General features: G+C 39.1%; 1 long non-coding RNA gene across 4 annotated transcripts in view; it reads left to right on the top strand.

Annotated features, from left to right (window-relative positions):
• The window catches only part of LOC125620592 (uncharacterized), a 372,396-nt gene that overhangs the window by 329,463 nt on the left and 24,285 nt on the right, over positions 1 to 18,648 (top strand). For all 4 annotated transcript variants that reach the window (XR_012664581.1, XR_012664579.1, XR_012664578.1 and 1 more), the window contains one exon: positions 600 to 700. This is a non-coding gene — a long non-coding RNA (uncharacterized LOC125620592). The remainder of the gene's footprint in view (positions 1 to 599; positions 701 to 18,648) is intronic.

Raw genomic sequence — 18,648 nt, 5'->3', positions numbered from 1 at the left:
TTTATTAGATGGATATAAGAGGAGATCTTCAGGCTAGTAAATGCTGCCATTAGTTAGAGGTAAAACACCCACTAGCCTTCTGTGTTGGCATTTACAACAACCTCCAAAACACAGTGGGAACATAATCATGAAAGTCAGTATACAGTATGTGACAAGACAATTAAAACCGTGTATTAATGCTGGTCTTTTGAAAATATTCACTTAAAAAAAATCCTACTTTTCACAAAGGGGTTAAAACATTTAATTCAGGTCTTCATTACCTAGTGAAAAGATCTGGATCAATGTTTTTAAAGAAACAAATACTACAAATCAGTGTGCTACCTTCTCCTAAGGCTATCTGAAAACACTCTGAAATGTAGTTGCATGTAATGAGGTGCCTGATGGTTTGACACACCTATCCTTGTCAGTGGTCGACCATGTGGCCATAACTCATTGGGCTGTGAACCCGCTGAGATTCCACATGTCAAGCAGATAAATATTTGGATGTGTGTGGTTTAAAGCACATGTAAATCCTATAGGAAACAATCCTTGTGGTTCAATAGGTGGCGTTCTTCCCTCTGATCATTACTGAATGATCTGGTTCTATGTCTCCTTGTTAGGTATGCTGCTGGTGGCATCCTCTTTCAGATGAGGTGTAAAACAGAGGTCCTGAACAAATGTGGTCATTACATATTTCATGGCACACTTCGTAAGAGTTAAGGTAATTACATTCTGCATGCCTAAATTCCTCCTGCAATTCTGGCTGGTGAAGGTTTGCTTCACCTCTTGTTCTAAAGAGCCATGTGATTTTGTTCTATGTTGTCAAACATGCAGATGTAGCTATATTTCACTGGTTGGTGGTGTGATCCTAGTAGAAGCTTTGTAGTTGTAAAGCGTTTTAGGACTCTTCACTTTGAAAATGTTGTTTGCAGTAAATGTAAGATCATTATTAAGTGGGCATTCTGTTTATAAAGCACGTGTCCAGTCATGTGTCCTGTCGTCCTTCCAGTCAGGCCGGAATATGAAAGGTCAGCTAGCATTAGGGCATCCAAACAGCAGTAATATTTCACCCATCCTATTTGCCATTTTCCCTCTTTATTCCATTACTCTTATCCTCAGTGTAAGGCATAAGAACTGGCTCACTGTTCAGAAACAAGCCATGATATTTTTACAGTTCCGTTTATGGTATCTGATGGAGTTCTAACCCTAGACAATAAAGGAAACTGTCAGCCTCTATCAATGCGGATGTTTCTAATGCAGCTCCATCACTCACTTCGAGAGCAACATGAGCAAAGCCTTTCCCCCAAGAGACTGTCAGTTGTATCATCTCTGCGATACTCTAAGCTTCTGCTGACTTAGGGAATGGAAATCCCAGAAGTAGTCTTGAATTTAGTGGCAATATATAGTGCTTCAAGCCAGTCCACCACGTAAGACGTGCAGAAATGTTATTTAGTTAGTTGGGCAGGGTACGGGGGGACTGATAATCAGGTCATATTCAGACATCTGAGTAGCAAATCACATACACCCCTTCCAGAAACACTTTCTTTGAACCTTAGCACTCCTTTTTCCACCCATAGATTTCCTTAACTTTAGTGTCTTAGGAATGGTGAGCCACGACCTTCACATAGAATCACAGAATATCAGGGTTGGAAGGGACCTCAGGAGTCCTCTAGTCCAACCCCCTGCTCAAAGCAGGACCAATCCCCAACTAAATCATCCTAGCCAGGGCTTTGTCAAGCCTGACCTTGAAAACTCCTAAGGAAGGAGATTCTACCACCTCTTTAGGTAACCCATTCCAGTGCTTCACCACCCTCCTAGTGAAAAAGTTTTTCCTAACATCCAACCTAAACCTCCCCCACTGCAACTTGAGACCATTACTTCTTGTTCTGTCATCTGGTACCACTGAGAACAGTCTAGATCCATCCTCTTTGGAACCCCCTTTCAGGTAGTTGAAAGCATCTATCAAATCCCCCCTCATTCTTCTCCTCTGCAGACTAAACAACCCCAGTTCCCTCAGCCTTTCCTCATAAGTCATGTGCTCCAGCCCCCTATTCATTTTTATTGCCCTGCACTGAACTCTTTCCAATTTATCCACATCCTTCTTGTAGTGTGGGGCCCAAAACTGGACACAGTACTCCAGATGAGGCCTCACCAATGTTGAATAGAGGGGAATGATCACGTCCCTTGATCTGCTGGCAGTGCCCTTACTTATACAGCCCAAAATGCTGTTAGCCTTCTTGGCAACAAGGGCACATTGTTGACTCATATCCAGCTTCTCGTCCACTGTCACCCCTAGGTCCTTTTCTGCAGAACTGCTATCTAGCCATTCAGTCCCTAGTCTGTAGCGGTGGATGGGATTCTTCCATCCTAAGTGCAGGACTCTGCACTTGTCCTTGTTGAACCTCATCAGATTTCTTTTGGCCCAATCCTCTAATTTATCTAGGTCCCTCTGTATCCTATCCCTACCCTCCAGTATATCTACCACTCCTCCCAGTTTAGTGTCATCTGCAAACTTGCTGAGGGTGCAGTCCACGCCATCCTCCAGATCATTAATGAAGATATTGAACAAAACTGGCCCCAGGACCAACCCTTGGGGCACTCCACTTGATACTGGCTGCCAACTAGACATGGAGCCATTGATCACTACCTGCTGAGCCCAACGATCTAGCCAGCTTTCTAACCACCTTATAGTCCATTCATCTAGCCTATACTACTTTAACTTACTGGCAAGAATATTGTGGGAGACTGTATCAAAAGCTTTGCTAAAGTCAAGGAATAACACATTCACTGCTTTCCCCTCATCCACAGAGCCAGTTATCTCATCATAGAAGGCAATTAGGTTAGTCAGGCATGACTTGCCCTTGGTAAATCCATGCTGACTGTTCCTCTCCTTTAAGTGCTTCAGAATTGATTCCTTGAGGACCCGCTCCATGTTTTTTCCAGGGACTGAGGTAAGGCTGACTGGCCTATAGTTCCCTGGATCCTCCACCTTCCCTTTTTTAAAAATGGGCACTACATTAGCCTTTTTCCAGTCATCCGGGACCTCCCCCAAGCGCCATGAGTTTTCAAAGATAATGGCCAATGGCTCTGCAATCACATCTGCCAACTCCTTTGCACCCTCAGATGCAGCGCATGCAGTCCCATGGACTTGTGCTCGTCCAGCGTTTCTAAATAGTCCTGAACCACTTCTTTCTCCACAGTGGGCTGGTCACCTCCTTCCCATGCTATGCTGCCCAGTGCAACAGTCTGGGAGCTGACCTTGTTCGTGAAGACAGAGGCAAAAAAAGCATTGAGTACATTAGCTTTTTCCACATCCTCTCTCACTAGGATGCCTCCTTCATTCAGTAAGGGGCCCACACTTTCCTTGACTTTCTTCTTGTTGCTAACATACCTGAAGAAACCCTTCTTGTTACTCTTAACATCTCTTGCTAGCTGCAACTCCAAGTGTGATTTGGCCTTCCTCATTTCACTCCTGCACACCTGAGCAATATTTTTATACTCCTCCCTGGTCATTTGTCCAATCTTCCACTTCTTGTAAGCTTCTTTTTTGTGTTTAAGATCAGCAAGGATTTCACGTTTAAGCTAAGCTGGTCGCCTGCCATATTTACTATTCTTTCTATACATCGGGATGGTTTGTTCCTGCAACCTCAATAAGGATTCTTTAAAGTACAGCCAGCTCTCCTGGACTCCTTTCCTTTCACATGGCTCCTCCAATATCAGGCACCCAACTCCTCTCATCCATGACTTTCCAGGATGCCTTCAGCAGCATCTTGAAGGTCCAGCTGTTGTCACTGTACCAGCCCCCTTCCCACCCGTGCTCTTTCTGGTGGTGAATTTGGGCAGGGCAGAGAAAATCTGAAAGTGGCTTTCCCCTTCATACTGTAGCAGAGAGAACAGGAAATACTCATGCCACACTGCTTTGTTGACCAGAACTTATCCACCATCTTGATGAGGGGAATTTTGTGGCAGGGTTTCATGATACAGTTTTGAGTCTTAAGTTGGCTTGGCTGGGATTGCTATCATGGTATTCATTCCGATTCCCTGAATGGCTTTACATAATCCCTGTGCTTGAGGGGATTGTTGGAGGGTTTTCTCTGAGGGGAAAAGCTATAGTTGAGATGTTCTCTCTTAATCAGTAAAATATTGTGGGCCAAATAATGTCCCCAGCACACCCTTCAAACCTCTCTGACATCAGTGCAAGACAGAATTTGGCCCAGGGTCTGTGCTTTTCCCATTTTCTAATAATCACAATAATAATTGTACAACCTGGGAATGTTGCAGTTTTTTTGGTCTGTGTACCTGGGAAATGATATTTTTTTTCAAGTTCGTGAGACTTCTTGAGGCTCCCATTGATTCTGATTATTTACAGTTTTACAAGGGGAATACAGGCAGCCCATGCTGTGAGAAAGATCAGAAGTGCCTACATTCCTCAAGGCTATTGCCTTCTTTAATTCTTCAGTTTAGAGTCAGTGAACTGATTGCATTTTCGTCCATTTGACACTTTATATTTCACATTTCTTCATCACATTATATTGTAGCATATTCTATTTTAAGGACAGCTTCTCTTTGAGAATGTGGCCTGTTATGTCTTGACCATTATTACAGACCTGATGTTGTTGGTGACTTAATCTTGCCTCATAGTAACTTTAGGCCACTGCCCTGTTTAACCCCATTTTGACTGGCCAGCTACAGAACTGGATGGAGATGATTGCCTTATTTAATCCACCTTATTTATCCAGTGGAGGAAGTAACTTCATTTTCCTTTTTAGGAATTATTTTATATTTCATGTCTAATCATCACATGCAGTGACTTGAGGACAGTTGCCCTTGGAGTATCCATTCTACTTTGCTATTTTTATAGGCTTAAAGGGAGATTTTCCAACTGTGTATCTTGTATGTCAGATCTGCAAGATAACTACTGTGACTGTACTTGAAAATCAAGTATTTGTATGTGCAAATAGACGGAAATCATGACTGTATGTGGAAACTGGGCATGCAATTTTGCGCACATCTTTTAAAATCTGGCCATTAAGTGAATACATTTTAACCAAGGTGGGAAAGGATCCTGGGGACAGTGTATACTCATCTCATTGCTCTGATTCATTTTGCACTGAAAAATTAGATAGTTGATTACATTATCACTTAAAGTGGCATACACAGAAGTTACCACTGTCAAACCTTAATTGAACTCCTGATTCCAAATATTTTGATCAAATAGGCCAATCTCTTGCTTCCTCCATTAGCAAATATGCTACACAGTGTACATTTCCAGGGACTAAAGTTTCTGCTGTGGACTTTGATCTAACATCACCCAGGTTGTCATGTACAAAGTCTCCAGTAACTTAAAAATTTCTTTGTAAAGATATGCTTGTTTTCTGATGTAGCTGGCATTAGTCTAAATGAATCAGTAAAATAGGATGATCTCAGCTCATATAAATAATAGCAGCCTTTTCCTATTAGAAATGCCTTTCTTCTGGAAAAGGCAGTTGTCCCACATTGTGGATTTCTAATCAAAAGCACTAAATCTCATATGGTATTTTTAAACACATTTGAGCACCCCCGTTAACACAGAGTTCAAAATGTACTGGAAACCGACTTCATTTTTGTTCATGAAAATATATAGAGACTATACTGATATATATCTTGTGTTCTTCTAGCTGACTCTGTATTAGTTTTGTAGTATCGGGGCCCATTCCCCCAAACCCATAGACTGCTTTTTGTGAGATGGCTGTCACGTTACCATATTAAAGGGATTTTCCCCCCCTCTCCCTTTCAAACATAAAGAACATTCCAGAACACTTTCCTGAGGCATAAACAGAAATTGAAAGAGGAGTGTCCCGAAATACCAGTGAATGCTGGAGGAGGAAGCCCTACAATAGTTAAGAGTAAAGAAATATAGAAGATTAATATGAACCTTACGTAGGTGAATCTTAGCTGAAAAGAAGACTTCAGTCAGTACGCACAGTCATGTCCTGGTGACGTTAAAGATATTATTGCTTCTCTTTACCGTTTGTATCAATGGTATCTACTTACTGTGAGTCATTGCCACTTGATGTGTAAATATCATGTTGGCTGGAAAGCAAATGTGAATTGCGGCTGTCAGTAGGGTACGTTATCTAAAGTCACTCATGTTTTGCAGACCTTTGTCTACCTAAGCACAGCAAACATTGCATTTCAGGTTTAATTCTACATTGTTGCCAGTTTCAACCACAGCTTTCAGCACAGGTTTGCATGTATAATTAAAAAACAAAAACTCCAAAACAAAATAAATCCTTGATATCTTCCATAATTCACATTTTTTTTTGTACTAGGAAACACATCACGCTGTTAAAGACCACATTCAGTAGTTTAGTTTGCAAATGTGGCCTGCCATTTACAAGGCAAGTGAATAGATTAGTATGTGTCCCAGAATTTCATATGTGAGAACTGCCCATAATGGCAAATTTAGCAATAAAAAAAAAAGAAATGGAAATGACGAGAATTTTATTTCTGCATAGCACAATTCAGTGTTTGGGAAAAGTGAGACAAAACATATAGTTCCTATCCTGGCCCTGTGGTTCAATCACCCTCCTCAGCAAGAACAATCCTTGTGCAAAGGGGTTGTTCAGAAATGCTTAGTCATTTAGTTAAATTAAACCAACTTGTTCTAATTTTTTCATGTATGTTTCATCACAGAGCAATGGGACAAACCCCCACTGAGGTAAAGGGGCACTTCTCTAGTGCATTTGACAGCATTGTATCCACCATGGTCCATGGTGAATTTGGCCCAGTGTCTTGGGCCAGACTCTCTTTTAATTAAAACTAAACATACGGGACAGAGAATGGACTTTCAGTCTGCAACTCCCAGATAGTAGCACCTACTTCAGTGAATAGTTCAGGACACCTGGGAGTTACATTGAACCCTTAGGCTGCTACCATTTCTCATGGAGTCATCACCAAATGAATACTGCAGGAGGATAACTGTTTCTACCTGAGCAGCTAGAAAGATAACATGCTTTAATTAGAACATGTTCACATGGAAAAGAGGACCCAAACACACCAGGCATGCTTTCTTCAGTTAACCTTAAATTTCCCCTCTGACTCTGCAGAGCTTTTCGCTGAGGTGTGGCAGTAACATTATTCAAATGATATTTTGTCATTTGCTGAATGTTAATCTGTCAAAGTGTTAACTTTGCTGCTTTAATTTGAAACATGATGACATGCACCGCAGCCCCAGTTGTTGGGGGTTAGTTTTATGTTCTCTTCATGCCAGACAGGATTCCTTCCAATAGCACCATATGTCAAAAACTCCAACCAATTCCAGTCATGTACCCATACTGTACAGCTGTCACAGCTATAATTATTAAAACTAAAGCCCAGAGAAGTTTGTAGTTTTGGAAATGCTCTGGTCTCCTTAGATCTTTACTACTGATGTTATAGCTGATTAGGACCCTGCTAGCCTTCTGTTGGTCTCTTGAAAACTGCTGTAATTCTCATTCATCATGGAAGCTAACCAGCTGCTCCAGAGCCATCCCCTCAAAATGTGTTACTTGATGTTATGCTTCCCTGTTGTCCTGACCTTGGATGGTCAAACAAAGGACACTTATTATATTGGAATTACTTATTATATAGGATCCTGCTAACCACTTTCTGCACACAAAAATGAAAACATCATTTATGTACCTGATGTCACTGAAGAGGCTGCTATTAATCTGCCCTCTTTTTTCCACTGAATGCATCCGATGAAGTGAGCTGTAGCTCACGAAAGCTTATGCTTAAATAAATTTGTTAGTCTCTAAGATGCCACAAGTACTCCTTTCCTCTTTTCTTAGTCATCCTGCTATAGTCTCATTGCCATTTCAGCACAGATAGTGAGAGATTGTGACCTCTTGGAATGCTCTTAGATCAGTCAATCATTGGACTTTTGGCATGAGTGACTGTCTTGTTGCTTAGTAGTCTGAAGTGACCCCTGTAATCTGAGTTTGGAGTCCTTATATCCACTTTTGTCATTCTTATCCAAAGGTAAAAAAAACTGAATAACTTCTGATTCACACTGAAACTGAGTAGGAAGTTTAGCTATTTGCTTTTCCATTAAAATCTCCAAGTTGAAGCTTTGTGATTTCAAGGTGTTTTATAAATTTTAACCTGTTTGACAGCCACTGCTAAAGTTTATCGCAGTACGTATCAGATCTGAGCAGTACACATAGCAGGGCCTTTTCAAACTGCAGATTTGCATTTTATACCTAAACTCTTCTTGATCCATTATAGCTCATTAAATAGATAGTAATTAGCCTGTCTTTTGAACCCAATACAGTGTTTTCAGAATCCTGTCCCTCCCTGTTATTTATTTATTTTCTTTTGATTTAGAATGATACAAAGTATTCATGCACAGGCTGTAAGTGCTTGGTCAATTATTTTATATTACAAAAGCACAATTTAACCAGCTCATTTAATTAACCAAGCAGCAACTCATAAGTAAGACCATACTAGGTCTGACCAAAGGTCCATCTAGCACTGTATCCTGTCTTCCGACAGTGGCCAATTCCATGTGCTTCAGAGGGAATTAACAGAATAGGTAAGCATCAGCTGATCCATCCTGTCTCCAGTTCCCAGCTTCTGGCAAAACAGAGGCTCGGGACAACATCCCGGCCCATCCTGGCTAATAGCCATTGATGGACCTATCCTCCAGAAATTTGTCTAGTTCTTTTTTGAATCCTGTTATAGTCTTGACCTTCACAACATCTTCTGGCCAGGAGTTCCACAGGTTGACTGTGTGTTTTCTGAAGAAATACTTCCTTTTGTTTCTTTTAAACCTGCACTCTATTAATTTCATTTGGTGACCCCGAGTTCTTGTGTTATGAGAAGCAGTAAACAACATTTCCTTATTTACTTTCTCCACACCAGTCATGATTTTATAGACCTCTATCATGTCTCTTTTCTAAACTGAAAAGTCCCAGTCTTATTAATCTCTCCTCATATGGAAGCTTTTCACTAATAATTTTTGTTGCCCTTTTCTGTACCTTTTCCAGTTCCCATTTATCTTTTTTGAGATGGGGCGACCATAGCTTGAAGTCTTTAAACCACAATTTGAGGACTTCAATAGCTCAGACATAGGTGAGAGGTTTTTCGCAGGAGTGGGTGGGTGAGATTCTGTGGCCTGCGTTTTGCAGGAGGTAGGACTAGATGATCATAATGGTCCCTTCTGACCTTAGTATCTATGAATCTGCACACAGTATTCAAGATGTGGACGTAACATGGATTTATATAGAGGCAATACGATACTTTCTGTCTTATTATCTGCCCGTTTCCTAATGATTCCAACATTCTTTTTGCTTTTTTGATTGCCACTGCACATTGAGTGGATGCTCTCAGAGAACTATCCACAATGATTCCAAGATCTCTTTCTTAAATGGTAACAGCTAATTTAGACCCCATTCTTTTATACGTATAATTGGGATTATGTTTTCCCATGTGCATTATTATGCATTAATCAACATTAAATTTCATCTGCCATTTTGTTGCCCAGTCACCCAGTTTTTGGTGGTCCCTTTGTAGCTCTTTGCAGCCTGCTTTTGACATAACTATCTTGAGTAGTTTTGTATCATCTGCAAATTTTGCCACCTCACTTTGTACCCCTTTTTCCAGATCATTTATGAGCCACCTCACTTTTTCCAGATTAAATACTTTCAGGCCGATATATTGGTCTGTACTTGAATTCCTTTATCTCCTTTCAAAGGTCAGGTGAAACTCAGGACCCTGTAGCATCCTCTGAAAGTTGATGTATTTTGTTTATATTATAGTTGGTTGGGGCCTGGTCTAATCTCTAGCACAATTTTGTAGCATCACTTGTGCTTTATGGGCTTCCTTTGGGCAATCTTCCCATGAGTTCTGAACATCTTCTTTCCCTGGCACATTTTCGAGTTGCAACTTGAAATGATCTAAGTAGGGACTGTAAAAGAGTCATTTTTGGTATTTCTTGCATCACTTCTGTTTTCCTTCTATCCCTGTTTGTGATGTGTGACTAGTTGTAACTTTTCTCCAAACTCGGCCTGTTGCTTGAATAAAATTCTGTATGGTATATTCTTTTTTTTTTTTTTTTTTTTAAAGTGAAGGGTGAAGGAAGCAGCAGTGTGTAAAGCTATAAACAGAGGTTTTTTATATTTCATCTAATGGAATATTTCTTAAGCAAGCCACAGGGCTGTCTTAGATCTAGTTGAGAGTGCTTTTAATACTGATGGCACAGATACCACAGCTAATCCATAACAAGTTTGAATGAAGTTGTATACATTTGGATATTCCCGGTAATATGAATACTAAGTCCTCTACCCTCTCATTATATGCAAAAATAACTGAGGAATTTTCTAATCTCCTTAGATTTATGTAAACAATACCTAAGTGCCCACTTTGGGTCTACCATATATAAACTAGCTTGCCCGGGGTGGACTATGGTGCTTTAAGGGGGGCAGATGTTTTGGTTTAAATATTCATTTATATATGTATTGGAGCAGGGACTGGAACCCAGGTGTCCCTGTCCCAGGTGATTTCCCCCAACCACCAGGCAATTAGTCATTCTCTCTCTCTCCCTGTGCCCCAGTGAATATTTTAATGTTTATACAAAGTGGCACAGCTCCAACAGGAAAGAATAAACAAAACCCACTCCAGAATACCCTATCCTAGTTCATTTGCAATGTGGGACACCCATGCTCAAGTCCCTGTTCTGAATCAGGCAGAGTGGGGACTTGAACATGGGACTACCACATGCCAGGTGAGTGCTCTAGCTACAGGGTTATTGAGTAGAAGGCGGCATTACCACCCCCCAGTGGCTTTGTGCCTAAGTCCCCTTGTGAATCTAGGCTGAAGAAATGTTTTTGGCTGAAACCGTTTGGCAAATTTAGAAATAGACCCAAAACTGCATTTTTCAGCAAATAAGCTATTTGTCTGAAAAATGTTGGTGTAGTTCAAAGCCACGATAGAAAGAAATTCTGGGTGCAGGACCACTTTATCCTTATGGAATATGGTGAATGGGAGATCTTCCATAAGCACCTTTAGCTCACTGACTCTGCATGCTGTTGCCAAAACAAATGTAATCTTCATAGACAAATGTTATTGAAAATACCCCAACAGTGGTTCAAATGGAGTGTTCACCAGCCTGGTAAATATCATACTGAGATCCTCAGCAGCATGCAGGGCTTGCACTTGCATGTAAGTCTGCAGAACTTCTTTTTGAAAACTCTTAATCATTTGGTTTGAGAAGGAAGGGTTTGGTGTGTGCACAGTCCTTTACATATATCACATTGTGTGTCTTTTATTCATGGGATAGACACTCAGAATAGGAAGGGCAGCTATAGATGTTTTTTATAAATGTGAACAAAATCAATCATGAAAAGAATGGTTTGTTAGCTTCTAATCTGGTTTACATGGGACAGTTCATTGCAGGCAATTGTGTTGCACAGGTGTAATGTCCTCACTGAGGACAATGGAATTGCACTGGTGTAAATGAGGGTCTGATTTGACTTGCTAAAGCACCTTTATTACTATTATTGGGGTAGGAAAAAACTCAGCATCTGACTCTGAAATCCTAAGCTACTTTCAGGACTGGCACGTAAAGAAAATCTTCTTATTTCTACTGAGTCATATTTGATATGGAAATCATTGAGAGATGGTAAACATGGAAGCCCAGAATGCCATTTTTAGTCATTTTTTGAAGTAAAACCACACTTCAAAGGAATACAGTGATACCAATATACTGTGACAGATTTTTAAATGTTGATAATTGATGGATTGATATGACAGTGCTTTGCTAAACAAATGTATTATTTTAATTTGATTATATGTTTCTTTTTAACTATGTTTTATTTCTTTAAATCAGAGCACAATTATAGATTAAAACCCCAAAAAGTCTATTATTCATAAAATATCAGTGATTCTTTTTTAACTGACAGCATGGTACAAGAAGTCTGCTAGGCTGACTCTGGTAGGCAAAGCAAACTTACTTTTATCATTATTGCCATTTTTACTGTTTATTACAATACTGTACGTTAAATTTACAGTATTGAATCATCACTTGGGTATAACATGTGTAGCAATAACTAATTATTTGTGATAACTATTAGTACAGTAAATACAACTTATCTGTGTTATAAAAGTGGCATTAATAAACAGAATTCCATAAATGCCAAATGTATAACGTGATCATTCTAAAGCAGTCTAAAAATATGATGTATTGTAGCTAAAGACACAAATGCCTGTGTGTGTAGAGGAGGGGAGAAGAGGACTGGTTTGTGCTTAGAATGTTTTTTGATGCATAAATAGAAGCATTAAATAATTTTGAATACCTTGTTTCCTAAAAAAGATTAGTAGCGCTTCTCTAAGTGCTAAATTGTATAAGAGTTATTGTTCACACCAGGCTTCATACTGTATTATTCCATGTAGCTTTAAATAACCAAGTCCAAATTATGCTCAGCAAGCTGTTGGGAAAGCTTGGGGAAAGCTGAGAGCTGAAGAGCCGATTTGTGCCCTGACTTACATTCTGTGCAACCACACTGATTTCAGGCTAGCTGCCCAGGGTACAAGGCCGCACAGAGTTTAACTTGGAATGTTTTCAGTTTTGATTTAACTCGGCACTTTTTTCTGGGTTTAGCTTCACATTCCAGTGTAAAGCAATGACGTGCCAAGACAGTTTACAAAAAGGAGCTCTTCCCTACCCCATTTCTTCAGTTCTTCCTCTTGTTTTTTGCATTCTGAGTGAAAGCAGTTTTGTCTATGCTTAGTGTCTCAGATTTAACTTGAAAAATGTACTTAAAAAAATCCTACATACTCAGTTATCAAACTTGTGTTGGATCATAATTGGAATCATACAATGCAAACTTTCCACTTGACTTCAGAGCACAACAAAGTATATTCTTTGTGTGAAATCCACATGATATATCCAAATGTGCATAGACTATTTTCCTAAAGAGATGGGTGAATCAGTTCCTATTTTTTTGGAATATCTCAGTGAGGCATCTTGGGGCTTGCACTGCTCTAGTTTCCAAAGAGATCCCATTTGCTATGCTATATCTAACATCTTAGCCATTGGGGAGCACAGCTGCAGCAACCTTGGTTTCGAGCAACTAGAGAGCAAGCCAGCTACAGGGATGCAAACTCTCAGTGTAAATTTTTTTTGCCTGATTTTATACAACCCTTTTAGTTGGTTTAGGAGTGACTTTTTATGCTGCTAATTAGAGAGGCTGAAATAAGGGTAGTTTGGACTAAGATTCATCTCCCTATCCTAATATTTTAGGTATCTTTGCACTGACTTTATTCCCTTGCATAATATAGCCACAAGAAAAACTCTTTTAGAAAATATTAAGAGAGTGACAGCAAGTGACAAAGCTAAGATATTCAAACCTAGGCCAGATACTAACTCAAGCTGTGAGAATAATTTCACATACCAAGTGAGAGAGATGAAATGAACATTTCCACTGTGTTGTGGGACAAGGTGAAAGATTCAACCTTTGCAACATTTATGTTGTGAAACTGTCAATCCTACTGTAATTAAGCTTGAGTCTGCTTAATTTAACAGTAATAATCCAGGGCCAGATATGTACGTAGGGCACTGCCCACCTCAGACACAGAATATGCTCCTATTCTGCAAGTAGTCCCAAAGAAATCAGTGAAACTATGTGTGCAGTGAGTAAGGGGAGGCAGAATCTAGCCCTTTTTTGCCTTTGAACTACCCCTTATTGTTCTTGTTGTGATTCCTGCACTTCCCCCATAATGTTTGCAGAGCTTCCTTAGTGGCCAACCTCATCCTCAAGGCACTGCTACTAATTATAATCATGTAGAGATCTGTGGCTAGAGCTTCCCAGGGCTGCAATATCTGTTCTGTTGGTGCCACCACATCTTGGGAAACCCCCTTTAATGAGATCACCCCAGCATCCATGGCCTCCAGAGTAGGAAGTGCTGCCCAATCTTTGCAAACCTCCTCACCATAGAACAACCCAAGGAAAACACTTATAACTTGCAGTTATTATCCATTCCCTGTGTTCTTCCACGTGAGGAGGAAGTCTAGTCATAGAGTACTGCTGTAAAGTCCTTCAATCAACGTGATAATATCACAGTTTGGCTCCATGCTCACAGGCTGTCCCAAACTTTGTTATAGCTCTGTTTATTAACTGTTGTTAAACTTGGCTGTACTGGAATTAGATGAGCCATTTTTGAGTTATGAGGCTAAGAACAATCAGAGTTTTTCTTTTTGCCAACTTATGACTTCAAAAAGACTACTTCTGAAAACTTCAGACTAGCTTTAGACCTTTGTCCTCAATCAAAGCCATTGTAAAAGTCTAATTTTGCCTTATGCGGTTTTGTATTTTAATACCTATTTATTTTATTCTCCGTGGATATTATCATTTTGGTGAGAGGTCTTGCAGAAATTATAAGTAATTGGAAATGTACATGGAGCCATGAGAAAAATAGGTAAGGGACATTACAGATTTGTGAGAAATTAATGTGGTTCATACTTTACTATATTTAACTGTTGGAACTTGCCTGAAGTCCCACACACAGTTTATAGTATTTCCTGAGTGACTGGCGGAAATTGTAAACTCCACTTGAAATCTCATGCAAGTCACAATCTCCAGAAAACGTTTTGATGGTGCTTGTAAACTTTGTCAAACATACGAACACTAGATACAATGGATGAGAGAGGAGCTTCTTCTTTTTTTGCTTTTGGAATAGGATCTCTGTTCACCTCTGGTTCTAGTAGCTCCCAAAGCTCCTTCACATAAAAGCAAAAATGTGGTCCTCATACCGGAACACCCCTACCACAGCCAGAACTATGCTGTCCTCCTCATGCTTCCCCATTATGAACCCTTTGTCTTCTGTTCTGAGTTATAACCTCACTTTTTCCTCAAATCCAGTCATTGTCTCATGACCCTTGCTACCCTAGATGTCTTTAAAGACCAAGTTTTCTGCCCCTTCAAAAAGTTAGAGGATAGGATGCACAGAAGGCCTTTGGGCCTCACTGAAAACACCTACAGGTGAAGTTGAGCTTAAGCCTTTCAGGGAGAGTTGTCCTAGAGGAAGGGAAGATTGAAGCCTGAAACTCAGCCCAGTTTCACTGCACCATTAATAAGTGCTGTGGTTTTGTTTCCTTACAAAAGTTTTGGACATTTCATTCCTGTGTAAGCAATCTTGGAAAGACCCTTTAAGGAAGCTGTTAACCTCTGGTGGCATTGGCAGGAGAATTTATAACCTCAGTGAGTGCTATTTTTGAGATACCCTTTTGTACCAGCAAATGTTGTTCTTCTAGGGGTTATAAAATTCTGAAGTGTATTTGGCAGAGGTTTCAAGTTTTCAGAAACCTCTGTTTAAAGGATGCCAAACGCCAATTATTAGCTTTGGATGAGGGAGCTAAGGTTGAGAATACATTTTATTTGAAAAAAGTTAATGGAATATTTTAATTATTTAAAAAATATTAGACTTGAAAGTAAGAAAATTAAAATTTCCCCAACTATTCTTAATTCTACCTGTCTCCTAGCCTCACATTCAAAGAGATCCCCACTGCCTCCAAAGCTTCTAAAAATCTCTGTTTAATCTAAATCATGGGCACTCGTTCGGATAAAAAAATTGAATACAGTAATAGCTACTGAATTGCTAATCTGGTACTGAATAAGAGATTGAGACTTGTCTCTCCACCAGAGCCCCTTTTCCATTAAAAAACCAGAGACTACAGTATTTCATATAATTTTCCACTATAAGTTGGAAATCCTCCCAGTCCGACTTCCCACTACTGGCTTGTTATCCCATTGAATCTTGTGTCACTTCCTTAAAATAGGTAAGGCTGTGCAGTATGTTGCTTATCTTCCTGATTATAAACTGGAGAGAATACCCTCTCTTTAGACCATCATAGGTCTATCTGCATATGTAGAAGACTCACAACAGTTACATACTAAACTGACAGAGCATCTAGCCCTCATGAAATAAAAAATATTTTCTTTATAAATGTCATATTGCTGTAATTCACGTGCTTCATTAGATGGATTTCTTAATTCACAAGAAGATGTCAAGTGCATATGTGTAACAATGTGGGCCCAGAGATCACATTTTCATAACACTTTACAGTATGAATTAATTACATTAACAAGACCCCTATAGGGTGGGTGAGTGTGATGTTACCCATTTTAATGATCCATAAACTGAGGCACAGAGAGGTTAAGTGACTGACCGAAGGTCACCAATGATTCAGATCTTAGTGCCCTGCCCTAATCACTGGAAAGTCCTTCATCTCTTACACTACACCTTTAACTCCTCTAGAGGCCTATGGACCAGTTCTCCAAATACAGAGTTTCAACACAGTGTTTTTCCATACAAACAAATACAGAGGTTTTTGTGAGAGCTGTTACTACAATCTGGTTACTGCACTGCCCCAACAAGAGGGTTTAATTTTAATTTGTTAGAATGAATAAAACCGAAATACCCTCACTTGATAGTGATTCTTCCGGGAGCAAGCATGCAGGCCTTGGTAGGCCAGTGTGTAACATGGACTTGACCTACACTGACTTTTTTGTGTTTGCGTAAAAGTTTGTATAAATTTCCTTTCAGAATGGGAGCTTGTATGCCAAGGTTTAAAACGAGTGAGTGAATTTTTATAGTTCCATTATAATGGAAATGTTCACCTTAATTATTGCAACGTGAATGGCTTACAAAATAATATATGGAAAGTGAAATAAATAATGTAAACATATAATTATGTTTTGTACTATTATGTCCACAGAAACATAAAACTAACATTATGACTTTTAAAAAAATGAAACAGAACTAGACGTGCCTAGTTAGTTATTTTGATCCCTTACCAGTTTCCTTCCTCCTCCCCTCTTCAAAAAAGAAAATAAAATCCGCATGCTTTAGGAAAAAACTGTTTCTGTCATATTATTACTTCTGAAGACAAACTCTGAGTGCATGGACTTTTAAACAAGTGCTTTATCCTTGAAAATTAAAATAAAATATTTTCATGTAATCAGTAAATTCTGTTATGAAACTTTATAGCAGCTACATTAAAGGATAAGAGTAACTACTATTTTGAAATTCTGAATATCTTATAATTAGACCAGCCCTTAAGAAATATTCACAGTTAAGGCACATTAAAATATATTCCACAACATGGAGACAGCCCTGACAAAGAAACATTATTCTTAGATTTACAATTAATTACCCTTATGTCTATACCTTGCATTCAATTTGCATATCTTAAAAGTGCTGTAAATTTCATAGAACTCCCTTGTTATTTAAGATCATTATGCTTAGTAAAAGTTTCTATAGTGATAACTTTCTCTTGATTATGTAGTTGTGAGGTCAGTAAATCTGGCTTTACTTTGCTCTACAATGTTATAATTTTTCTTTTTGTGTGTGTTTTTCATTATTTTGCTCCTTGTTCCTTCTGCCCTCTCATTTATAATCCCCCGAAGAACCAGTAGATAGAGAAGTCTGGCTAGAAGATGAAGTGAGTGGTCAGATTCTCAGATGTTATCTTTTTCCCAGAACGCACTGGTACTGGGTGTCTGACATGTTCTATACATCTTTCTAGTGTCAACCTCATTAAACAAATACAACTTGATGTATAGCTCTCAAGAAATGAAATTTCATGCAATGAATTTGTTCTGTTCCAGCGTCGTCTTCTGCTTCTTCTCCTCCTCCTCCTCTTTCTCCACATTCCCCCCGCACCCTTTTTTGGTCAGCAGTGGTTTTGTGCATGCTTGATTTCTAGTTATAAGTTTAGATGGGCACTAGTGATAGTTTCATAATAGTTTTGGCAGAGTGTTTCAGGTCTTTATGAAAGTTTCATATTTTAAACCAACTACATCAGGTTTCCTACAGTCTCAGTAAGGATTAGCCTTGTATAAAATATGATATAGTCTTTGGAATACTGTTCAGTATGTTTACTTTGATCAGACATACATGTAATTGTGTTTTAAATATTAGACACACCTGCTGTCACCTGCATGTTGTAAATGTGCTGAACTTTCGTAGGTAACAGGGTCTACGTGTGCTAGAACTGTGGTTTATGGTCTAATTCAAGGTTAACACAATACCCTCCAAGCTAGAAAGACACTGAACGCTTTGCCAGAATAGTAAATAGCACTTTTATCCTTTTCCCCCTTCTTTAGCCTAGAAGAACTTAAAGAAGAAATATATTTTAAAACTAAAAAAAACTCTCCATTTAATGAGACTATATATTATTTACAGAACAATGCCACTAAACACAATCAGTGCTGGTTTCACCACTGGGTGGAATTTGGAGTTGTTGAATCTTTTTTTTTTAAATGCAGTTCGTTGCAGTCATTTCCTGCGTCTAGGGCCATGCTCCAGTTTTAACTATGTGTAAAAGTATAGCATATAAGGAAACAGTAACATACTGTATACATATTTTTAGATGCTTTGTTTTAAAAATACACGTCTGATACTTGAAAAGTTTGTCCCCATCCTGTCCCTTTTATAAAAATAAAGTCATTTTATTTGTTATCTTAAACAGGCAGTTTCCCATTACCACCTCCTCAGTATTATTAATTAAAGTTATTTTTTTAAAGTTAATGTGACTATCATTTCCCTGTTATACCTCACTGGAATAGTGCATTATTTAAAACCAGCCTTGGAAGAAAATAGCAACCATTTTAAACACTTGCCTCCTGCCCAGAAACAGAATAATTTCTA

The sequence above is a fragment of the Caretta caretta genome, chromosome 12 (genome assembly GCF_965140235.1).
Source record: "Caretta caretta isolate rCarCar2 chromosome 12, rCarCar1.hap1, whole genome shotgun sequence".
Taxonomy (NCBI): domain Eukaryota; kingdom Metazoa; phylum Chordata; order Testudines; family Cheloniidae; genus Caretta; species Caretta caretta.
This window is presented reverse-complemented; position numbering and strand designations above follow the sequence as displayed.